Genomic DNA, 26,446 nt, shown 5'->3' on the forward strand with positions numbered 1-26,446 from the left:
GCCGAAAAGTGTAAGACTGGCGAGAATGTCGGAGAAGCCCTACGAGTTGATATGTAAGATGTTTGCAGCAGTTCCAGAAAGAACCAAGGATGAATTAGAGCCGATACTGGGAAAGAAACTCATGGGATACGCTAGTGGGAACTTTAGTGATTTTGAAAGACAAATGCAGAAAGGATCAACAGCAACGGATTACAACGCAGTAGATGAAAACGACGAAGTCCACCGAGTAATGATGGAAGTGGAACCATCACTGGAAGCGTCGGAAAATCGTAATTGGAGGGGCATCATGTTAACACATGATGAGTTGCCCTGCCACTGCTTGCTACAAACATGGTGGTGTCCCGGACGCAGCAATCTGATGTTGATGTGGGACTCTAGAGAGCTGCTCTCCATGGGTTTACCAGATTCACCACAGCCCATAACGATAGTGATAGTGAGAGTTATGAAGGCAATTCGATGGCTGGAAGCTCATGTGAAGGCGAACAATTGACAGGAGACGCCGACGAGAGAAAAATTACAGGAACTGGATCGTCTTAAAGATTTAGATCTTTTTGAGACAATGTGCAAAATCTTGAACATTCCGATGGAAGTGAAGAAAATATGGGATAGGACACGACTGATGCCATGGTTTAGAGCCAACATAACTGCATGGTTGTAGGAAGCACAGCAGTGTGTACAGTGCGTATCAGCTGGACATTGGAGCAGGAGCTTTCAAGCAAGCTTTTGTGACTCATCGGAATGTTGTGACCACTGCAGTGAAGCAGACGTGCAGAAAAAGTGAATGTGACGGGGGAGAATGAGAAGAGATGGTAAAGGAAGACCTAGAAAGAAACGTGACGTTGTGCCTCCACAACAGCTTCTGCAGAAATAGGGAGACGAGCGTAGATCATCTACCTTGTTGCAAACAAAGGGTAGAAGAGCAGAAGTGTTGGAGGACTGCCTCCAACAGCGTCAGAATAGCTACCGACGTGTTGCAAGTCGCGGATACTGAAAGTGCGGAGTCAAGGTCGCAGGAGGAGGAGATGGAGCATTGACAAATAGCCAAAAAACAAGATGCAAAAAAGAGAAAAACTAGAAGAACTTCTAAACGACGAAAACAAAGAAGTGAACAAGGGAGTAAACAAACTAGCAACGAAGGAGAAGATGTTAAAGCTCAGAAATTTTTTTATGAGAAAAACTCAAATGAGAAACTAAGCAACTAAGCTTGCATTTGAAACTGAATGAAAAAATTTTTAGTTGATTTTTGAAGTTAAGAATTTGTTGCACTTATAAATTTGTATTGTAATTTTAGTTAGTGGCTCTATACGTTCACTTACCATTTATCTAGAGAGGCTTGAGTGAAGAGTATATTAAATATTCTAGCCTAAATGGTTGTTTTTAATCAACAAAGACGACTGATCACGTTGTGGTGACATGAAGTGCTTGGGTAATCTCTCGAAGAGGAAGATTATTTCATTGTTCCTTCTAACCACCGAGTTTCTTAATTTCCGAAGGGAAGAAGCATAGTAGGATAGTTTAAGTTTGTGTGTTGGCAGGACCGTCGTGCGATTCAACTCTTTTTATCCCTAGGAGAAAAAGTTTTAAATCAACATTGGCACAAAAATTAAAAAAAAAAGATGTTTTATCTTGAGTCATATTCTCAAAAAGTGCAGATTAGCGAAAGAATTTGAAAGGTTATGATAGTGTGGTATGATGTCATTTATATCCTGCAGTGGTTAGATATGTGATGTGGATAAAAGTGATAACAAGCTTTTTGTAAATTCTGTTCGATGGCACTGGACCATTTTGATGAAGACTACGAGACTCAAGGAGGACATTGACCGAGCTGTCCGGGGAGTATGTTTTTATAAAAGAACGTCTCGATGTTTGAAAACAAAAAGAATTCCTTATCATTTAAATTCCATGAAAGTGGCTTAAGTCAAAATGAACAATCTTTGTTCAACCGCATTATTTTTGATTTCATTTAAAAAGTTAAAAGTCATAAGTCAATATTATTTCACTCCTTTTTCGATTATAGCAGTTACAGCTTCGTTTAGAGTTTTTTGGTTCTGAACAACCATGTCTGAAAATTGACCCATCACAGACGAGTATTTCAATTCATTTATATGTTTATATAAACCTTTTTAGAGCTAGAAGCACAATCATAAACTAAACTCTATTCTTTTTTAAAGCTTTTAATTGAAATCACCAAAAGTATTCTAGTCATTCTGGTTATTCTTTTGTTTTTGGATGCAGTTGGCGTTTCTACTCATTTGTTTTCCGGCTTACTGCTGGACTGGGATTTGCAACAGAAGTAACAGGAAGCGAAATCCGTGACTCTTTTACCCAGGCCGACTCAAATCTCTTTTGGGTGCAGTTGGGGTTCTTACTCATCTGTTTTTTGGGAATCTGCTGCTGAATGCACCAAGGGCTCACTGCTGGACTGGGATCTGCATCGGGAGTAACAGGAGGGGAAGTTGGTGACTCCATTCCCCAGGCCGAATCAAGCCTCTCAATTTCCTGGAGGGATCCAAATTGATTCTCTGATAGATGAACGCACTCTCAATCCCGCTCGAACAGCAACTGTCTCAAGGAGATGGGTAAAACCAGTTCTTCGTTTACCATAAATTGAATGTTTTCTTCGAATTGGTAAAATAGTTTTTGTTGGTAAAAATACAAACCTTTTCTTCCCCAATTTGAATGATTTTGGAAGCTAATTGGAACAATTGTAAGGTCTTTATTGATCCAATCATCATTGTTCAGTTTCAATTGTTGTTTTATCATGACTACCAAATCTACATGACAAGTTTTGTAAGCAAACGTGCAATCATAGGAGGAATTAGTCAAATTTTTTCAAGCATTTTGAAACTTTTCAAGTAGTGTAGAGAAAATACTTGGGTAAAACGGATTAAGTTAAAAAAGAAAATAACCAAATGCGTGTTTGCAGGCGCGTTGCTTCTGTGTTAAATACCATGACAAATAAACCAAATCGCCTTTAAGTGAGTTATTCAGTATAGTCCACGATCGTACTTTGTCTAAATCTCGCTCCAATTAACCTTTATATATAAAAGTACGGTTTTAAACAAAACTGAGCCAGTATTGAAACAGTATAGTTTTTGTTCACATGGATGTCTGGTAATCAGCGGCTAATCTGGTAATCAGCGGCTTGCTTTTTTGCTGAAAAAGATTTAAATTTAAGCGACGCTGTGTATGATATATCACAGACTGATGAGCGAATGATTTGACGTTAGTTGAATATAAGTTTATATGTTCGTGTTTAAAATTTTCGTGTGTGTAAATATGTATTGGTTTTTATCTTTTTTTGCGTATATATCTTCAGCAATACAACAATGGCTAGAAGAGTAGTTAAAACTCAATCTAGTTGTTGCTCCCGACTTGTCACGAAAATCTAGAAAAACTTACTAAGTAAAAAATCTGTAGTATAACCAAACCGGATTAGTACAAAAATCAGTTTCGAAAACTATACATTTTGTTTCTGTTTCAAAAAACATCGCCAATTGAGTTTTTTCCCATGGGTTTTTCTTTTCGATTTTTGATTGTTCATACATTGTGGGCTTTTCTGGTACGTGTGTATAAATGCAATTCAATTCTCCTGAAATATAATTCACTCGTCTAGACAAATCAGTAGCAAAACTGAAACAAGCTTAGGTTAGGTTCAATTCTATTTTTAGTCACAGGACTGAATTTGGCTTTTAAAAACACAATTTTACTTATAAAAAGACAAAACATCATGCAAACTTCTACAACCTATGTACAAATCAAAACATAAGTATCATAGAAAAACATTCAAAATAATTACGTTTTGGTATTTAGTCAAGTACTTAATTTGGTTTTTACTAATATGATAAACTAAGTACTTATTTTGGTACTTAAAAAAGATTTCGTACGTAATACAATTTAGTACTCACTACGATTTGGTACTTAAAAATGGTATAAAAACAAGACGGCTAGTTTTTTTATTGACAATGTAGCGTTTGAAATAGGTTTAGTTTAATACTTTTGTACTTAAGCGAGCAAAAAACAAAACATAGAAAACAAAGTCCACGGTTTGAACCTACAAAATGCATTCATATCTATAAATCTATGAGCCCGCAATTCAAATTTTGAACCACCACACTTTCTTAAACAACTGCATTCAAAAATTTGAAACTTTTTTAAAATCTTAAGCTAAATTTAGAATGATTTTATTTTTCAGTTATTTTTCTAGTAACAATTGTATGTACGAGCTTGGTACGGTGAGCAAGTAAAGCAAATGTTATTTGTACAAGCATTCATGACACACTTTATACATCTACATTGAAGAAGATTTTCGCTCATACGTGATTTTGGTACATTTGTGAAGAAACAATCAAAATAAACCAAGAATAAAACGGACAGATTTTGGATTTTTAACTTTTATTTGGAGCTAAAAACGTAAATGTTCATTTATTTCGAAAATTATTTCAATACAACATACCATTACACATTTTTTTGATAACATAAGTAGCATATTGTATCATGAGATAAATAACCTAAAAAGCTACAAGTTACAGATACTCTACTAGGTAAGTGTCTCTAGTTTTTTTTGAAGAGTCTGGAGCAACAGCTAGTTTAAATTGTAATTACTCTTCTAGCCGTTTTTGTATTTTGGAAGAGAGCAAGAAATAGAGGCAGATAAACACAATAACCAACACATATTTACACACACGAAAGTATTAAACCCTTATATTAAATTTATACTCAACTAACGTCGAATCATTCGCTTATCAGTCAGTGATATTTCATTCAGGGCGTCGCTCAAGCCCAAATCTTTTTCAGCAAATAAGCAAGCCGCTGATTACCAAATTAGCCGCTGATTACCAGATTTGCATGTGAACCAAAAATATACCGTTCCAATACTGGCTCAAATTTGTTTTATAATCGTACTTTTATGTACGATAATTAATAAGATCAAATTTTAGACAAAGTATGATCTTGGACTATATAGAAAAATTCTTTAAGGGCTATTTTGCTTAAAAGCCTTGGTTTTTAACACAAAAGCAACGCGCCTGCAAGCACGCAATTGATTATTAAATTTTTAACTTAACCCGTTTTATTCAAGTGTTTTCTCTACGTTACTTGAAAAGTTTCAAACTGTTGGAAAGTATTTGGACTAATTCTATTTATGAACGCACAATTTTTTCAATAACTTGCTATGCAGATTTTCTAGTCATCATAAGACAACAAGTGAAACTAGACAAAGATGATTGTATCACTATAGATCTTACAATTGTTTCAATTAAATTGCTAAAAACAGTTTAATTTTTGGAATGAGAGCATATCAGAAAAGGTTTGTATTTTCACCAATGGAAATTATAATACCGATTTGGCGGAAACAGTCAAATTAATGGTTATCGAAGCGCTGGTTTTACTCATCTGCTTGAGACAGTTGCTGTTCAAGCTGGATTGTGAGTGCGTGCCTCTATCGGAGAATCAGTTTGGATCTCTCCAAGAAATTGAGAGGCTTGATTCGGCCTGGGGAATGGAGTCACCAACTTCGCCTCCTGTTACTCCCAATGCAGATCCCAGTCCAGCAGTGAGCCCTTGGTGCAGTCAGCAGCAGATACCCAAAAACAGATGAATAAAAACCCCAACTGCACCCAAAAAGACAAGAATGACCAGAATGTAAGAATCTCCGCTGTTCTTGGAGTCTATTTGAAAAACTTTGAAGTCTAATTTTTGTTTTACACAAATGCGCAAACACAAACACATCTAGACAACGTAAATTTAAAGTACTTGCTACAAGGATTGTTCATGTAAGCTTTCTTGTGAATTACTCTTGATGATTTCAACCAAATGCTTCAAAAAAGAATAGAGTTTGGTTTATGGTTTTGCTTCTAGCTGTAAAAAGAAAATGAGCGTCTAAAAAGGTTTATATAAACATATGAATGAATCAATATTTATACAAAATAATTTGTAAGCTTAACTAAAATTACAAGGAAATATGCAAACGAACACGCAGTATTACAAAAACACATACATACAGATACGCACAATACAATTTTCCAAACACATGACTATATACACAGAACAAATACTTACATAAAATTGATTTATCTGGTATCTGATAATTATTTACAGTTTTTGGACAAGTTATCCCAATTTTTCCTAGACATGCCACCAAAAAACTAAAATGAAATTGTGTTCTAATTATATCTCTTTTTTTGTATTAATTAGCATGTGTTTGTTTTTTAAACGATTAACAAAATACATCCCTAAACAACTTTCTCGGAGACATGCATACAAAACACTTATATAAACCTTTTCAAAACTATTCAAGCGCATACAAGCACACGACCATCTTTACAAACGCAACCCAATAAATGAACAGAGAATGTATCTGATACAAAACTAGTGCTGAAATCCTGCATCTTCCAGACAAAAGAGTGACAAAAATTACATTCAGTTTGGTTAGCTAGATTTTCAGTTACAAGTACATGTGTCCAAATAAGAAGGTGCTCATGAAAACGTAAAAGAAAACAGCTAAAAGGTAAGCAAATGTACAGGTTTACCCACAGACAACGCATTTATACACAAATGCACACATCCCTACATACATGGACAAAAACTTCATAAGTTCACAAAGTCTGGTTCCTATAAAAGAATGATAATTTTTTTCAGAATAGCAAAGACAACTAACACAATGGAATTGACATGAAACTAGACTTCTAATCATGGTTACACATCTGAATTTGTTTCCGTGACCACATTCAAACTCAAAAAACACATAAAATATAGAAGTGTACAACTGTTCACACAAGCATGCATAAACATAAGAACAAACGCACACACAATTTGTACTAAAACACATACAAGCGTATAAAATAGTTCATCTTGAGGATCTGGTGAGACACTTTAGAATGTTCTGGAACAATTAGAAGCAAAATTTAGATCGGAATTGATTTTAAGTTTTAAACAGATTTGGACCTACTTACAAGCGTACTTTTGATGTAAATACACCTAATGCACTTATCTGCATACATTTTACAAGTCAGTATAAACCAATATACACACCAGCAAACAGATGTTTTATGATGACAGCTTACTTGTATACCATGAATCATGTATATCTTACGCATTAATAATCAAAGATTAATATATGCAGACATACATTCATCATTACACATCTACAAATTACACGTGTATAAATTTCAATCATCCAAAAAGGTTGAAACGTACTTTCTCATGAATTTCTGCAACTCTCGAGTTTTGTGTCTGCGTATACGTGGAGCACTTTCTTTCTCTGTCTCCCTCTCTCTTTTTTTTCTCTCTCTTTCTCTCCTCTCCCTCTATCTCTTCTCTGTTTCTCCTTTTCTTTCTCTCTGTTTCTCCTTTTCTTTCTCTCTCCTTCTCTATCTCTTCTCTCTCACTGTCTCTCTCTCTCTCTCTCTCTCTCTCTCTCTCTCTATCTATCTAATTATCTACCTATCTATCTATCTATCTATCTATCTATCTATCTATCTATCTATCTATCTATCTCTCTCTCTACCTATCTATCTCTTTATCTCTCTCTGTCTTCTCTGTTTGTCTCTCCTTCTCTCTCTCTCTCTCTCTCTCTCCCTCTCCTCTCTCTCTCTCTTCCCTAATTGTCCCTCTTCTCGCACTCTTTATCTCTCTATCTCTTCTCTCTCTCATCCCTCTCTCTCTCTCTCTCTCTCTTTATCTATCTATCCTTCCTATATCTCTGTCTCTCTCCTCTTTCTCTCCCTATTTCTCAATCTTTCTATCTCTCCTGTCTCTCTCTTAATTTTTTTCTCTTTCTCTCTCTCTCTCTCTCTCTCTCTCTCCTCTCTCTGTCTCTCTATCACTTTTCTGTTTTTCTCTCCTTCTCTTCCTCTCTATCTCTCTTTCTCTCTCCTCTCTTTCTCTCGATATCTTTCTCTCTCCTCTATCCATCTCTTTCTCTCTCTCTCTCTCTCTATCTCTCTCTCGCTGTCTGTCTGTCTCTCTTCTGTCTCTCTCTGTCTGTCTGTCTCTCTTCTCTCTCTCTCTCTCTCTCTCTCTCTCTCTCTCTTTCTCTCTTCTTTCGACCTCTTCTCTCTCTCTCTATCTCTTCTCTTTTTCTTTATCCTTATGTCTATCTCTTCTCACTCTCATTACTCTCTCTCTCTCTCTCTCTCTCTCTCTGTCTATCTGTCTATCTATCTCTCTCTTTTTTGTCTCTGATTCTTTCTCTCTTCTCTTCATTTTTTCTCTCTCGCTCTCTCTCTCTCTCTCTCTCATAGGATCATTAGATAGCTAGAGGGATCAAAAGATCTACATAGTCCTTAAACGTTTATAAAGATCTTTACTATTACATTTTATCATTGGGATCATTTGATTCTCATAGGGGATGTTTTGGTAAATTTTTGGATCATTTATAATACATAGTGATCAATAATTGAATTTAAGGGTAATTTGATATGCATAGGAACAATTAGGTACACAAAGGGATCATCAGTTTCGACTAGAGATCTTAAGTTATACGTAAAGATCACTTTTTACACAAAGGGTTCTTATGCTTTACGTGGGGATCATAAGGTGTATATAGGGAACATTGGTTATACAAATGGATCATTTTTTTTATATAGGGATCTTTGGTTGTACGCAAAGATTGTTAGTTATTTACATGGATCACTGGGGATCAATATTTATACATAGGATCATTAGTTAGGCATAGGGGTCATTAGTCATGCATCATTTATAAAATATAGGGATCATTAGTTATGCAAAGGGATCATCTAGCTGTAAAAAGAAAATGAGCGTCTGAAAAGGTTTATATAAACATATAAATGAATGAATACTTATACAAAAGAATATGTAAGTTTAACTGAAATTACAAGGAAATATGCAAACGAACACGCAGTTTTTACAAACACACATACATACAGATACGCACAATTCAAATTTTTAAACACATGACTATATACACATCCGTGAACAAATACTTACATAAAAATGAATTATCTGGTATCTGTTGTTTATTTACAGTTTTTAGACACGTTATCCCATTTTTTTCTGGACATGCCACCAAAAAACTAAAATGAAATTGTGTTCTAATTATATCTCTTTTTTTTGTATTAATTAGCATGTGTTTGTTTTTTGAACTATTAACAAAATACATCCTCAAACAATTTTCTCGGAGACATACATACAAAATACTTATATAAACCTTTTCAAAACAATTCAAGCGCATACAAGCACACGACCATTTTTACAAACGCAACCCAATAAAAGAACATAGAATGTATCTGATACAAAACTAGTGCTGAAATCCTGCATCTTCCAGACAAAAGAGTGAGAAAAATTACATTCAGTTTGGTTAGCTAGATTTGCAGTTACAAGTACATGTTGTCAAATAAGAAGGTGCTCATGAAAACGTAAAAGAAAACAGCAAAAAGGTAAGCAAATGTACAGGTTTACCCACAGACAACGCATTTATACACAAATGCACACATCCTATGTATATCTTACGCATTAATAATCAAACAATATTATATGCAGACATACATTCATCATTACACATCTAAAATTATACGTGTATAAATTTCAATCATCCAAAAAAGTTGAAACGTACTCTATCATGAATTTCTGCAACTCTCGAGTTTTGTGTCTGTGTATATGTGGAGCGCTTTCTCTCTCTGTCTCTCTCTCCCTTTTTTTCTCTCTCTTTCTCTCCTAGCCCTCTATCTCTTCTCTGTTTCTCCTTTTCTTTCTCTCTCTTTCTCTATCTCTCTCTCTCTCACTCTCTCTTCTCTTTCTCTCTCTCTCTCTCTATCTGTTTATCTATCTATCTATCTATCTATCTATCTATCTATCTATCTATCTATCTATCTCTCTCTACCTATCTATCTCTTTATCTCTCTCTCTTCTCTGTTTCTCTCTCCTTCTCTGTCTCCCTCTCTCTCTCTCTCTCCCTCTCTCCTCTCTCCTCTCTCTATCTCTTCCCTAATTGTCCCTCTTCTCACAATCTTTATCTCTCTATCTCTTCTCTCTCTCATCCCTCTCTCTCTCTCTCTCTCTATCTATCTATCTCTCCTATCTCTATGTCTCTCTCCTCTCTCTCTCCCTATTTCTCTATCTTTCCATCTCTCCTGTCTCTCTCTTTATTTTTTTCTCTTTCTCTCTCTCTCTCCTCTCTATGTCTCTCTATGACTTTTCTGTTTTTCTATGCTTCTCTTTCTCTCTATCTCCCTTTCTTTCGAAATCTCTCTCTCTCCTCCTCTATCCATCTCTCTCTCTCTCTCTCTCTCTCTCTCTCTCTCTATGTCTGTCACTTTTCTGTCTCTCTCTCTCTCTCTTTCTCTCTTCTTTCGATCTCTTCTCTCTCTCTCTCTCTCTCTCTCTCTATCTATCTATCTATCTATCTCTCCTATCTCTATGTCTCTCTCCTCTCTCTCTCCCTATTTCTCTATCTTTCTATCTCTCCTGTCTCTCTCTTTATTTTTTTCTCTTTCTCTCTCTCTCTCCTCTCTATGTCTCTCTATCACTTTTCTGTTTTTCTATGCTTCTCTTTCTCTCTATCTCCCTTTCTTTCGAAATCTCTCTCTCTCTCCTCCTCTATCCATCTCTCTCTCTCTCTCTCTCTCTCTCTCTCTCTCTATGTCTGTCACTTTTCTGTCTCTCTCTCTCTCTCTTTCTCTCTTCTTTCGATCTCTTCTCTCTCTCTCTCTCTCTCTCTCTCTCTCTATCTATCTATCTATCTATCTCTCCTATCTCTATGTCTCTCTCCTCTCTCTCTCTCTCTATTTCTCTATCTTTCTATCTCTCCTGTCTCTCTCTTTATTTTTTCTCTTTCTCTCTCTCTCTCCTCTCTATGTCTCTCTATCACTTTTCTGTTTTTCTCTCCTTCTCTTTCTCTCTATCTCCCTTTCTTTCGAAATCTCTCTCTCTCATCCTCTATCCATCTCTCTCTCTCTCTCTCTCTCTCTCTCTATGTCTGTCACTTTTCTGTCTCTCTCTCTCTCTCTCTCTCTCTCTCTCTTTCTCTCTTCTTTCTATCTCTTCTCTCTCTCTCTCTCTCTCTCTCTATCTATCTCTCTCTCTCTCTCTCTCTCTCTCTATCTATCTCTTCTCTTTTTCTTTATCCTTATGTCTATCTCTTAGCACTCTCATTCATCTTTCTCTTTCTGTCTATCTGTCTGTCTATCTCTCTTTCTTTCTCTCTTCTCTTCATCTTTTCTCTCTCGCTCTGTCTCTCTCTCTCTCTCTCTATCTCTCTCTACCCCTACTATGTTTCTCTTTCATTATCTCTAGCTCTTCTCACTCTCATTCCTCTCTTTCTATCTATCTCTCCTTTTCTCTCTCTCTTCTCTATCTCTCTCTCCTCTTTTTATCACTTCTCTGATTCTATCTCCTCTCTCTCTCTCTCTCTCTCTCTCTTTTTTCTCTCTCTACATCTTATCTCTCTCTCAATCCTCTCTCTCTCTTTCTCTCTCTCGAACTTTTTTTCTATCTCTCATATATAAAATATATGCATATCTTTCTCGCTCTATCTATCAGTTTTTCTAGGCATTTATCTATCTAGCTAGCTAGAACTGGAGCCTTGAAGATTAAAAACTATGCATTACATGAAAATACCAGCTCCAGTAGCGGGAAGAGAAAGAAAAATTCATTCTTTATATTGGCTGCAATTTTTTTTCATCCAACACAAAACAACATTTGAGATTATTGCCATTAAAAACTTACCTCGGAATCAACAGGTATAAATTCACATAAAGTTCCACTTCGGAAAAATAAATCATTTAGTAAGTGTTTGGTAGAAAATTTCAGATTGGGATCTTTGATATAAATAAGGATCATTAGAGAGCTATAGGGATCAAAAGATCTACATAGTCCTTAAACGTTCATAAAGGTCTTTACCATTTCATTATATCATTGGGATCATTTGATTCTCATAGGGGATCTTTTGGTGAACTTTTGGATCATTTATAATACATAGTGATCAATAATTGAATTTAAGTGTAATTTGATATGCATAAGGACAATTAGGTACACAAAAGAATCATCAGTTTCGACTAAAGATTGTAAGTTATACGTACAGATCACTTGTTACACAAAGGGTTTTTTAGCTTTACGTGGGGATCATTAGGTGTATATACGGAACATTGGTTATACAAATGGATCATTTTTTTATATAGGGATCTTTGGTTGTACTCAAAGATTGTTAGTTAGACACAGGAATCCTTGGGGATCAATACTTATACATAGGATCATTAGTTAGGCATAGGTATCATTAGTCATGCATCATTTATAAAACATAGGGATCATTAGTTATGCAAAGGGATCATTGGCTATACTCAAGGATAATCAGCTATACGTAGGGATCATCAAGTGTACATAGGGATCTTTGGTTATACATAGGGATCAGTGTAGACCATTTATCTCGTTTTTAGCTTGAAATTTTTTTAAAAAATTGAAGAAAAAGTTATGAAAAAAAAATTTTTGAAAACAATTTTGGCTCAAAATTTACTCATTGGGATCATTTGGTATACATAGGGATGAATACGTATAAAAAGTGTATAGGGATCTTCAGGCATATATAGGCATCTACAGGCATCTTTCACATAGGGATCAGTAGAGATCGCATCTTTACCCAAAGATCCCTGTAGGGATCAACCCCCCCCCCCCCCTCCGATCCCAGTGTCGCATATCTATACTACTAGCTATACTGGTTTTTGGCTCAACCCCTAAAAAAATCATCGTAATCGTAATTGGCTCCCAGCGATCCAGTATTTTGAAGGAAAACGAGGTCACTCATTTTTTGTTTCATCGATATCTAGTACATTTTTAAACTTCAGTTGTGTTTCGAAATAATTCTGGTTTTATTCCGAAGAAATTAAAATTTTTTAAACTAGTATTGGAGCATCTATTTTTTAATTTTTTTTCTGAATTTTTGTTTCAAAAAATTCAAAAATATGTACGCACAATCAGCGGACAATTGCATCGAGAGCTTATATCTACTGAATAATACAAAATTATTGCTCAGTTTCGGCAGAAATCTACAATACGTAGACACAGCTCAATAAATGGAAGAGCGCATCAAGAACAGATTAAAACATTGTATTTGTAATAGAGTTGGTTGTCCTAGTTTGGTTTAAAAACGTTTTGCTTTTTAGCTTTGTCCGTTCAGCTGAACATTGCTTAGCAAACACTCAGCTCATTTTCACAAGGATTAATCAGACTATTGGCTTCGATCAGCGGAGACTCGTATCACGATAATATTTTTCGTGTAATGTGCATTAAGTCTTCGTAATTAATTTTTTTTGTCAAAAACTGTTTCCAATGGTGAAATTGATAAAATAAAAATTATTCGTAACAACTGTAGTGAGTGGAATAAATATTACCAATTAATTTAAGAACGTTTGTTAACATCAGTGGAAGTTTGCATCAAAAAACATTTCATTGTGTTTTTTTTGCTTCAAACTACTTTATTTCGACAGTGTTTTACCAACCTCGACTGTGATGGATAGTAGTTATGAACTATAATCAAAATTCAAAGTTTTTAATGTCAAAACTCAACGTTGTTACTTTCAGAACAATTTTTTTGCGGTTTAAACGCACAGCGAAAGAGTTTTTTGTCAAGGGTAAGAGACAATTCTGCAGATTAATTTTTGTGTCAATCTAACTAACTAGATTCTCAGCTACGTTCTTTCAGTCATGGAAACACTGAGTTATGTAGTTCAAAAATGAAGAACATTATATAGTTCATCGCATTTTATTCTTAATTGTTCCAACTTTCGATATGAAAGTAACGGATTACTTGTGCTCGGGGTTTTTTTCTTCAGAAAAGTTTCGACTTTTTAACTAGAGTAATTTAAGTATTGTAATTTTAGTTAGTGGCTCTATATGTTCATTTGCTATTTATCTAGAGAGGCTTGAGTGAAGAGTATATTGAATATTCTAGCCTACATGGTTGTTTTTAATCAACTAAGACGACTGATCACTTTGTGGTGACATGAAGTGCTTGGGTAATCTCTCGAAGAGGAAGATTATTTCATTGTTCCTTCTAACCACCGAGTTTCTTAATTTCCGAAGGGAAGAAGCATAGTAGGATAATTTAAGTTTGTTGGTTGGCAGGACCGTAGTGCGATTCAACACTTTTTATCCCTAGGAGAAAAAGTTTTAAATGGAGACATTGGCACTAAAATTAAAAAAAAGATGTTTTATCTTGATTCATATTCTCGGAAAAGGCAAATTAGCGAAAAAATTTGGAAGGTTATGATAGTGTGGTATGATGCCATTTATATCCTGCAGTGATTAGATATGTGATGTGGATAAAAGTGATTACAAGCTTTTTTTGTAAATTCTGTTCGATGGCACTGTACCATTTTGATGAAGACTACGAGACTCAAGGAGGACATTGACCGTGCTGTCCGGGAGTATGTTTTTATAATAGTACGTCTCGATGTTCGAAAACAAAAAGAACTTTTTATCATTTAATTTCCATGAACGTGGCTCAAGTCAAAATCAACAACCTTTGTTTAACCGCATGTTTTTTGATTTCATTTAAAAAGTTAAAAGTCATAAGTCAATATTATTTCATTCCTTTTTCGAATATAGCAGTTACAGCTTCGTTTAGAGTTTTTTGGTTCTGAACAACCATGTCTGAAAATTGACCCATCACAGACGAGTATTTCAATTCATTTATATGTTTATATAAACCTTTTTAGAGCTAGAAGCACAATCATAAACCAAACTCTATTCTCTTTTAAAGCTTTTAATTGAAATCACCAAAAGTATTCTGGTCATTCTGGTTAATCGTTTCTTTTTGGATGCAGTTGGCGTTTCTTCTGACTTTATTTGGGCTTACTGCTGGACTGGGATTTGCAACAGAAGTAACAGGAAGCGAAATTACCCAGGCCGACTCAAATCTCTCAATTTCCTGGAGGGATCCAAATTGATTCTCTAATAGATGAACGCATTCTCAATCCCGCTTGAACAGCAACTGTCTCAAGGAGATGGGTAATCCAGCACTTCGATTACCATAAGTTTGAATGTTTTCTTCAAATTGGTCAAATAGTTTCCGTTGGTAAAAATACAAACCTTTTCTTCCAAAATTTGAATGATTTAGGAAGCTAATTGGAACAATTGTAAGGTCTATATTGATCCAATAGTCTTTGTTCAGTTTCATTTGTTGTCTTATTTTGACAATCAAACATACATGACAAGTTTTGTAAGCAACCGTGCATTCATAGGAGGAATTAGTCAAAACTTCTTCAAGCATTTTGAAACTTTTCAAGTAGTGTAGAGAAAATACTTGGGTAAAACGGGTTAAGTTAAAAATAAAAACAATCAATTGCGTGTTTGCAGGCGCGTTGCTTATGTGTTAAATACCATGACAAATAAACCAAATCGCCTTTAATTGAGTTGTTCAGTATCGAACCTTGGATTTTCAAAAACTACAACTAAACCAACTTCAAAGCCAACTTTGTCTAGAAAAAACTAGCTGTCTTGTTTAAGTACCATCATTAAGTACCAAATCGTAATTATTAGGTACCAAATCAGATTGAGTACCATATCGAGTTAGGTACCAATGGACTGACCCGCTTATTCAATAGGCTTGAATTAAGAACGCCGGTAGAAGAATCGTATCATCTGTTGATAATTTTGCAACATAGTGGTTTGACTGCGGTTCTCACCGACAATTCTGTTGAAATTTCATCTCTTAAACAAAGGATAAAACTTGAATAGATGTTCTTCTTTGAAGAATCGTCGGTACCGCTGGCTTCCGAATTCTTGCGATATTATCAAGTTTTGATAATTTTTGAGAAATCAGATGGTTGCGAATTTCGTCAAAAGTGCACTTGAAACGCTGCTGATCGCTGATCCGCAATTAAATAAAAACAATATTCGAAAAGTGTCATTATCATTTTGTTGGTTTGCATCAAGCCTGCAATCAGTAACTCGGGCAACCTTTCATTTCAAGTCGTGCAAAACATTGAGGCTTGGCCCATCGGTTTAGCGGGTGTTAGCTAACCTGGTTTTGCTCGTCCCTACGCTGCACGGGAACGCGGTGTTAGCTCTTGCCCGCTAAACCGATGGGCCATGCCTCAATGATTCCGAATTACCGATTGCGGGATTGAAGCAAACCAACAAAAAGGGGTAGAAAACTTACTGAAGATCATCTGCATTTAAATGCGGAAAAGCAGGGTTTTCTGTGTAATTTTGACAAAACCTGCAACATTTTGATTTCTCAAAAGTCATCAAAATCTGATAATACCACAAAAATTTGGAAACCAGCGTTACCGACGTTTCTGCAAAGAAGAGCATCTATACAACTTTTATCCTTTGTTTAAAAGATAAAGATTCAACAGAATTGTTGAAGAGAACTGCAGTCAAACCACGTTGTTGCAAGAATGTCAAAAGAGATAGTGATTCTTTCACCGGTGTTCCTATTTCAAATCAGTTGAATAAGCGGGTCAAAAATTTTAAACAAAACTCGAATTCAAAAACTATAAATTTTGTTTCTGTTTCAAAAAACATCGCCAATTGAGTTTTTACCGATGGCTTTTTCTTTTTGATTTTTGATTGGTTCATACATTGTGGATTTTTTCTGGTACGTGTGTAAAAGCAATTCAATTCTCCTGAAACATAATTCACTCTTCTAGACAAATCAGTAACAAAACTGTAACCAGCTTAAGTTAGGTTCAATTCTATTTTTAGTCACAGGCCTGAATTTGGCTTGCAAAAACGCATTTTACTTTTAAAAAGACAAAAATTCATGCGAACTTTTAAAACACATGTACAAATTTAAATTATCAAAAACATAAGTATCATAGAAAAACATTCAAAATAATTACGTTTTGGTATTTAGTCAAGTACTTAATTTGGTTCTTAATAATATGATAAACTAAGTACTTGTTTTGGTCTTTAATAAGGATTTCGTACGTAATACGATATGTTACTCAATACAATTTGGTACTTAATAGTGGTATTTAAGCAAGGCGGCCCTTTTTTTTATTTGACAAAGTAGCGTTTGAAATAGCTTGAGCTTAAGATTTTAGTACTAAAGCAAACAAAAAACCCGAGGCTTGAATCTACAAAATGCATTCATATCTAAAACTCTATGAACCCGCAATTCAAATATTGAAACCACACACATTCATACACAACTGCATTCAAAAAATACTTGGGTAAAATGGGTTAAGTTAAAAAAGAAAATAATCAAATGCGTGTTTGCAGGCGCGTTGCTTCTGTGTTAAATACCATGACAAATAAACCAAATCGCCTTTAAGTGAGTTATTCAGTATAGTCCAAGATCGTACTTTGTCTAAATCTCGCTCCTATTAACCTTTATATATAAAAGTACGATTTTAAACAAAACTGAGCCAGTATTGAAACAGTATAGTTTTTGTTCACATGGATGTCTGGTAATCAGCGGCTAATCTGGTAATCAGCGGCTTGTTTTTTGCTGAAAAAGATTTAAATTTAAGCGACGCTGTGTATGATATCTCACAGACTGATGAGCGAATGATTTGACGTTAGTTGAATATAAGTTTATATGTTCGTGTTTAAAACTTTCGTGTGTGTAAATATGTATTGGTTTTTATATTTTTTTTTGCGTATATATCTTCAGCAATACAACAATGGCTAGAAAAGTAGTTTAAAATCAATCTAGTTGTTGCTCCCGACTCGTCACGAAAATCTAGAAAAACTTACTAAGTAAAAAATCTGTAGTATAACCAAACCGGATTAGTACAAAAATCAGTTTCGAAAACTATACATTTTGTTTCTGTTTCAAAAAACATCGCCAATTGAGTTTTTTCCTATGGGTTTTTCTTTTCGATAAATGCAATTCAATTCTCCTGAAATATAATTCACTCGTCTAGACAAATCAGTAGCAAAACTGAAACAAACTTAGGTTAGGTTCAATTCTATTTTTAGTCACAGGACTGAATTTGGCTTTTAAAAACACAATTTTACTTATAAAAAGACAAAACATCATGCGAATTTTTACAACCTATGTACAAATTTAAATTATCAAAACATAAGTATCATAGAAAAACATTCAAAATAATTACGTTTTGGTATTTAGTCAAGTACTTAATTTGGTTTTTACTAATATGATAAACTAAGTACTTATTTTGGTACTTCAAAAAGATTTCGTACGTAATACAATTTAGTACTCACTACGATTTGGTACTTAAAAATGGTATAAAAATAAGACGGCTAGTTTTTTTATTGACAATGTAGCGTTTGAAATAGATTTAGTTTAATATTTTTGTACTTAAGCGAGCAAAAAACAAAACATAGAAAACAAAGTCCACGGTTTGAACCTACAAAATGCATTCATATCTATAAATCCATGAACCCGCAATTCAAATTTTGAACCACCACACTTTCATAAACAACTGCATTCAAAAATTTGAAACTTTTTTAAAATCTTAAGGTAAATTTAGAATGATTTTGTTTTTCAGTTATTTTTCTAGTATCAATTGTATGTACGAACTTGGTACGGTGAGCAACTAAAAGAAAATGACATTTGTACAAGCATTCATGACACACTTTATACATCTACATGGAAGAAAATATTCGCTCATACGTGATTTTGGTACATTTGTGAAGAAACAATCAAAATAAACAAAGAACAAAACGGAGCAGATTTTGGATTTTTAACTTTTATTTGGAGCTAAAAACATAAATGTTCATTTATTTTGAAAATTCTTTTAATAAAACATATCATTACACATCAGTTGCTGTTCAAGCTGTATTTTGAGTGCGTTCCTCTATCGGAGAATCAGTTTGGATCTCTCCATGGAATTGAGAGGCTTGTTTCGGCCATGGGAATGGAGTCACCAACTTCGCCTCCTGTTACTCCCGGTGCAGATCCCAGTCCAGCAGTGAGCCCTTGAGGCTGTCAGCAGCAGATACCCAAACATAGATGAGTAAAAACGCCAACTTCGCCCAAAAAGAAAAGAATGACCAGAATGTAAACATCTCCGCTGTTCTTGGAGTCTATGTGAAAGACTTTGAAGTCTCATTTTTGTTTTACAGAAATGCGCAAACACAAACACATCTAAACAAAGTACATTAAAAGTACTTGCTAAAAGGATTGTTCATGTAGGTTTTCTTGTGAATTACTCTTGATGACTTCAACCAAATGCTTTAAAAAATAATAGAAATCTAGCTGTAAAAAGAAAATGAGCGTCTAAAAAGGTTTATATAAACATATAAATGAATGAATACTTATACAAAAGAATATGTAAGTTTAACTAAAATTACAAGGAAATATGCAAACGAACACGCAGTATCTACAAACACACATACATACACATACGCACAATACAATTTTCCAAACACATGACTATCTACACATCAGTGAACAAATACATACATACAAATGAATTATATGGTATCTGTTGTTTACTTACAGTTTTTAGACAAGTTATCCCAATTTTTCCTAGACATGCCACCAAAAAACTAAAAAGAAATTGTGTTCTAATTATGTCTCCTTTTTGTATTAATTTGCATGTGTTTGTTTTTTAAACGATTAACAAAAAACATCCTCAAGCAACTTTCTCGGAGACATACATACAAAATACTTAAATAAACTTTTTCGAAACTAAAAAAGCGCATACAAGCACACGACCATTTTTACAAACGCAACCCAATAAATGAATATAGAATGTATCTGATACAAAACTAGTGCTGAAATCCTGCATCTTCCAGACGAAAGAGTGAAAAAAGTTACACGCAAATTGGTTAGCTAGATTTGCAGTTACAAGTACATGTGTCCAAATAAGAAGGTGCTCATGAAAACGTACAAGAAAACAGCTAAAAGGTAAGCAAATGTACAATTTTACCCACAGACAATGCATATATACACAAAGTCACACATCCCTACATACAAGGACAAAAACTTCAAAAGTTCACAAAATCTGGTTCCGATAAAAGAATGATAATTTTTTTCAGAAAAGCAAAGACAACTAACACAATGGAATTGACATGAAACTAGACTTCTAATCATGGTTACACATCTGAAATTGTTTCCGTGACCACATTCAAACTCAAAAATTGCATAAGAATATACAAGTGTACAACTTTTCAAACAAGCATGCATAAACATAAGAACAAACGCACACACAGTTTGTTCTGAAACACATACAAGCGTATAAAATAGTTCTCACACTCTTTATCTCTCTACCTCTTCTCTCTCAACTCTCTCTCTCTCTCTCTCTCTCTCTCTCTCTTTATCTATCTATCTCTCCTACCTCTCTGTCTCTCTCCTCTCTCTCTCTCTCTATTTCTCTATCTTTATATCTCTCCTGTGTCTTTCTTTATTTTTTCTCTTTTTCTCTCTCTCCTCCTCTCTCTGTCTCTCTATCACTTTTCTGTTTCTATCTCCTTCTCTTTCTCTCTATCTTTTCTTTCTCTCTCTTCTCTTTGTCTTGATCTCTCTCTCTCTCTCTCTCTCTCCCTCTCTCTCTCTCTCTCTCTCTCTCTCCTCTATCCATCTCTCTCTCTCTCTCTCTCTCTCTCTCTTTCTCTCTCTCTCTCTCTCTCTCTCTGTCTGTCTCTCTTCTATCTCTCTCTCTTTTTCTCTTCTTTCGATCTATTCTCTCTCTCTCTCTATTTTTTCTCCTTTTCTTTATCCTTATGTCTATCTCTTCTCACTCTCATTCCTCTCTCTCTGTCTATCTGTCTATATATCTCTCTCTTTTTTGTCTCTCTTTCTTTCTCTCTTCTCTTCATCTTTTCTCTCTCGCTCTGTCTCTCTCTCTCTCTCTCTCTCTCTAACTCTACTATGTTTCTCTTTCCTTATCTCTAGCTCTTCTCACTCTCATTCCTCTCTCTCTATCTATATCTCCCTTTCTCTCTCTGTCTCTCTCTCTCTCTCTCCTCTATTTATCACTTCTCTGATTCTATTTCCTCTCTTTCTCTCTCTCTCTCTCTTTTTCTCTCTCTCTACATCTTATCTCTCTCTCTCTCTCTCAATCCTCTCTCTCTCTCTCTCTCTCTCTCTCTCTCTTATATATATAAATCCTTCTCACTCTCATTCCTCTCTCTCTATCTATATCTCCCTTTCTCTCTCTGTCTCTCTCTCTCTCTCTCTCTCCTCTATTTATCACTTCTCTGATTCTATTTCCTCTCTTTCTCTCTCTCTCTCTCTCTCTCTCTCTCTCTCTCTCTCGATCTTTCTATTTCTCCTATATATGCATATTTTTCTCTCTCGCTCTATTTATTGATTTTTCTAGGCGTCTATCTATCGAGCTAGCTATATCTGGAGCCTTGAAGATTAAAAACTATGCATTACATGAAAATACCAGCTCCAGTAGCGGGTAAGAGAAAGAAAAACTCACTCTTTATATTTGCTGCAATCGTTTTACTCTTGGTGACTTCAATCAAATGCTTTTAAAAATAATAGAAATCTAGCTGTAAAAAGAAAATGAGCGTCTAAAAAGGTTTATATAAACATATAAATGAATGAATACTTATACAAAAGAATATGTAAGTTTAACTAAAATTACAAGGAAATATGCAAACGAACACGCAGTATTTACAAACACACATACATACACATACGCACAATACAATTGTCCAAACAAATGACTATCTACACATCAGTGAACAAATACTTACATTCAAATGAATTATCTGGTATCTGTTGTTTACTTACAGTTTTTAGACAAGTTATCCCAATTTTTCCTAGACATGCCACCAAAAAACTAAAAAGAAATTGTGTTCTAATTGTGTCTCCTTTTTGTATTAATTTGCATGTGTTTGTTTTTTAAACGATTAACAAAAAACATCCTCAAGCTACTTTCTCGGAGACATACATACAAAATACTTAAATAAACTTTTTCGAAACTATTCAAGCGCATACAAGCACACGATCATTTTTACAAACGCAACCCAATAAATGAATATAGAATGTATCTGATACAAAACTAGTGCTGAAATCCTGCATCTTCCAGACGAAAGAGTGAAAAAAATTACACGCAAATTGGTTAGCTAGATTTGCAGTTACAAGTACATGTGTCCAAATAAGAAGGTGCTCATGAAAACGTACACAGACAATGCATATATACACAAAGGCACACATCCCTACATACATGGACAAAAACTTCAAAAGTTCACAAAATCTGGTTCCGATAAAAGAATGATAATTTTTTTCAGAATAGCAAAGACAACTAACACAATGGAATTGACATGAAATTAGACTTCTAATCATGGTTACACATCTGAAACTGTTTCCGTGACCACATTCAAACTCAAAAATTACATAAGAATATACAAGTGTACAACTGTTCACACAAGCATGCATAAACATAAGAACAAACGCACACACAGTTTGTTCTGAAACACATACAAGCGTATAAAATAGTTCATCTAGAGGATCTGGTGAAGTATTTTAGAATTTTCTGGAACAATTAGAAGCAAAATTTAGATCGGAGTTGATTTTAAGTTTCAAACAGATTTGGACCTAACTACATGCATACATTTTACAAGTCAGTATAAGCAAATGTACACACCAGCAAACAGATGTTTTGTAACGAAAGCTTACCTGTATACCATGAATCATGTATATCTTACGCATTAATAATCAAACAATATTATATGCAGAACTACATCCATCATTACACATCTACAAATTACACGTGTATAAATTTCAATCATCCAAAAAGGTTAAAACGTATTTTCTCATGAATTTCTGCAACTCTCGAGTTTTGTGTCTGAGTGTATGTGGAGCACTTTCTCTCTCTCTCTCTCTCTCTCTCTCTCTCTCTCTCTTTTCTCTGTCTCTCTCTCTCTCTCTCTCTCTCTCTCTATCTCTATCTATCTATCTATCTATCTATCTCTACCTATATATCTCTTTATCTCTCTCTCTCTCTTCTCTGTTTCTCTCTCCTTCTCTCTCTCTCTCTCCCTCTCTCCTCTCTCTATCTCTTCCCTAACTGTCCCTCTTCTCACACTCTTTATCTCTCTAACTCTTCTCTCTCACCTCTCTCTCTCTCTCTCTCTCTCTCTCTCTCTCTCTCTCTTTATCTATCTATCCCTCCTACCTCTCTGTCTCTCTCCTCTCTCTCTCTCTCTCTCTCTCTCTATTTCTCTATCTTTCTATCTATCCTGTGTCTCTGTTTATTTTTTCTCTTTTTCTCTCTCTCCTCCTCCTCCTCCTCTATGTATCCTCTCTCTCTCTCTCTCTCTCTCTCTCTCTCTCTCTCTCTCTCTCTCTCTCTCTCTATCTTTCTATTTCTCCTGTATATGCATATTTTTCTCGCTCTATTTATCGATTTTTCCAGGCGTCTATCTATCGAGCTAGCTATATCTGGAGCCTTGAAGATTAAAAACTATGCAGTACATGAAAATACCAGCTCCAGTAGCGGGTAAGAGAAAGAAAAACTCACTCTTTATATTCGCTGCAATCGTTTTCATCCAACACAAAACAACATTTGAGATTATTGCCATTAAAAACTTACCTTGGAATCAACATGTATAAATTCACATGAAGTTCCACTTCGGAAAATTAAATCATTTAGTAAGTGTTTGGTAGAAAATTTCAGATTGGGATCTTTGATATAAATAAGGATCATTAGATAGCTATAGGGATCAAAAGACCTACATAGTCCTTAAACGTTTATAAAGATATTTACCATTTCATTAAATCATTGGGATCATTTGATTCTCATAGGGGATCTTTTGGTGAACTTTTGGATCATTTATAATACATAGTGATCAATAATTGATTTTAAGGGTAATTTGATATGCATAGGGACAATTAGGTACACAAAGGGATCATCAGTTTCGACTAGAGATTGTAAGTTATACGTACAGATCACTTGTTACACAGAGGGTTTTTTAGCTTTACGTGGGGATCATTAGGTGTATATACGGAACATTGGTTAAACAAATGGATCATTTTTTTATATAGGGATCTTTGGTTGTACGCAAAGATTGTTAGTTAGACACAGGGATCCTTGGGGATCAATACTTATACATAGGATCATTAGTTAGGCATAGGTATCATTAGTCATGCATCATTTATAAAACATAGGGATCATTAGTTATGCAAAGGGATCATTGGCTATACCTAAGGATAATCAGCTATACGTAGGGATCATCAAGTGTACATAGGGATCTTTGGTTATACATAGAGATCAGAGTAAACCATTGATCTCGTTTTTAGTGGGAAAAATAATTGAAAAAATTGAAAAAAAAATTATGAAAAAATTTTTTGAAAACAATTTTGGCTAAAAAATTTACTCTTGGGATCATTTGGTATACATAGGGATGACTACGTATAAAAAGTGTAACGGGATCTTCAGGCATATATAGGCATCTACAGGCATCTTTCACATAGGGATCAGTAGAGATCTCATCTTTACCCAAAGATCCCTGTAGGGATCAACCCCCCCCCCCTCCGATCCCAGTGTCGCATATCTATACTACTAGCTATACTGGTTTTTGGCTCAACCCCTAAAAAAATCATCGTAATCGTAATTGGCTCCCAGCGATCCAGTATTATGAAGGAAAACGAGGTCACTCATTTTTTGTTTCATCGATATCTAGTACATTTTTAAACTTCAATTGTGTTTCGAAATAATTCTGGTTTTATTCCGAAGAAATTAAAATTTTTAAAACTAGTATTGGAGCATCTATTTTTAAATTTTTTTTCTGAATTTTTGTTTCAAAAATTTCAAAAATATGTACGCACAATCAGCGGACAATTGCATCGAGAGCACATATCTACTGAATAATACAAAATTATTGCTCAGTTTCGGTAGAACTCTACAATAAGTAGACACAGCTCAATAAATGGAAGAGCGCATCAAGAACAGATTAAAACATTGTTTTTTGTAATAGAGTTGGTTGGTCTAGTTTTCTTCAAAAACGTTTCTTTTTTAGCTTTGTCCGTTCAGCTGAGCATTGCTTACAAAACAATCAGCTCCTTTTCACAAGGATTAATCAGACTATTGGCTTCGATCAGCGGAGACTCGCATCACGATAATATTTTTCGTGTAATGAGCATTGAGTCTTCGTAATTAATTTTTTTTGTCAAAAACTGTTTCCAATGGTGAAATTGATAGAAAAAGATGATTCGTAACAACTGTAGTGAGTGGAATAAATGTTACCAATTAATTTAGGAACGTTTGTTAACATCAATGGAAGTTTGCACCAAAAAACATTTCATTGTATTTTTTCTTGCTTCAGTTTATTTTATTTCAACAGTGTTTTACCAACCTCGACAGTTATGGAGAGTAATTATGAACTACAATGGAAATTCAAAGTCTTGAATGTCAAAACTCAACGTTGTTACTTCCTTGAACAATTTTTTGCGGTTTAAACGCACAGCTAAAGAGTTTTCTGTAAAGGGTAAAAGACTGTTCTGCAGACTAACTTTTGTGTCAATCTAACTAACTAGATTCTCACTACGTTCTCTCAGTCATGAAAACACTGAGTTATGTAGTTCAAAAATGAAGAACATTATGAAGTTCATCGCATTTTTTTCTTAATTGTTCCAACTTTCGATACGAAAGTAACGGATTATTTTTTTTTCTTCAGACAGATTTAAACTTTTTAACTAGATTTTTTGACGCAATTTTTTTTCGATAGAATATCAAAAGAAGAAGTACCCTTTTTTGTTTTCATAGTTTCTCAAATTGCCCTGAAGATTAAAAAATAGGTTATTTAAACTGTTTATAGGGATGTTTCGTGCAAACTTATCAAAATTGAAAATTTTAGTTGTTTTTCATAGCTTAAATCAGTTTATATGTGTAAGGTTGAAAAGACTTGAAAAAACAACAAAATGACGTAGCAAATAGTAGCAAAGATAGAAAAAATCCTAACCATTAATTTCAATATTCAAACCCTCATACTATTTTTGGTATAATTTGTTGCTTTGAGTCTGAAACACCAAAAAACTTAAATCACTTTTTGTCGACAAAAATGATGCAATAATTATCTTTTACTTCTTGAATAAACAGTTGACATTAATTTGGATATTGATTTGGATTATGGTTGAAAGATTTTTGTTATGGTTTGGTCCCACAAAACACTACACTCATGCAGCGTTCTTCGAAGTAACATATAACGTGCAAAAAAACACAAGTCATGTCTAAGTTTTTTCCTATTTCGTGAAAAAACCAAAAAAACTCTCCTTTCTCTCTCTTTATTTTTTTCTCTTTTTCTCTCTCCTCCTCCCTCTGTCTCTCTATCACTTTTCTGTTTCTCTCTCCTTCTCTTTCTCTCTATCTTCTCTTTTTCTCTCCTCTCTTCTCTATCTCTCTCTCTCTCTCCTCTATTTATCACTTCTCTGATTCTATCTCCTCTCTCTCTTTTTCTCTTTCTCTCTCTACATCTTCTCTTTCTCTATATCTCTTCTCTTTTTCTTTATCCTTATGTCTATCTCTTCTCACTCTCATTCCTCTCTCTCTGTCTATCTGTCTATCTATCTCTCTCTTTTCTGTCTCTCTTTCTTTCTCTCTTCTCTTCATCTTTTCTCTCT

General features: G+C 34.6%; 1 pseudogene; it reads right to left on the reverse strand.

Annotated features, from left to right (window-relative positions):
- Positions 1 to 20,322: 20,322 nt before the first annotated feature.
- On the reverse strand, positions 20,323 to 26,435 carry LOC134841691 (RNA-binding protein 25-like; annotated as a pseudogene).
- Between the last annotated feature and the right edge of the window lie 11 nt (positions 26,436 to 26,446).

The sequence above is a fragment of the Symsagittifera roscoffensis genome, chromosome 3 (genome assembly GCF_963678635.1).
Source record: "Symsagittifera roscoffensis chromosome 3, txSymRosc1.1, whole genome shotgun sequence".
In the NCBI taxonomy this organism is placed as follows: Eukaryota; Metazoa; Xenacoelomorpha; order Acoela; family Convolutidae; genus Symsagittifera; species Symsagittifera roscoffensis.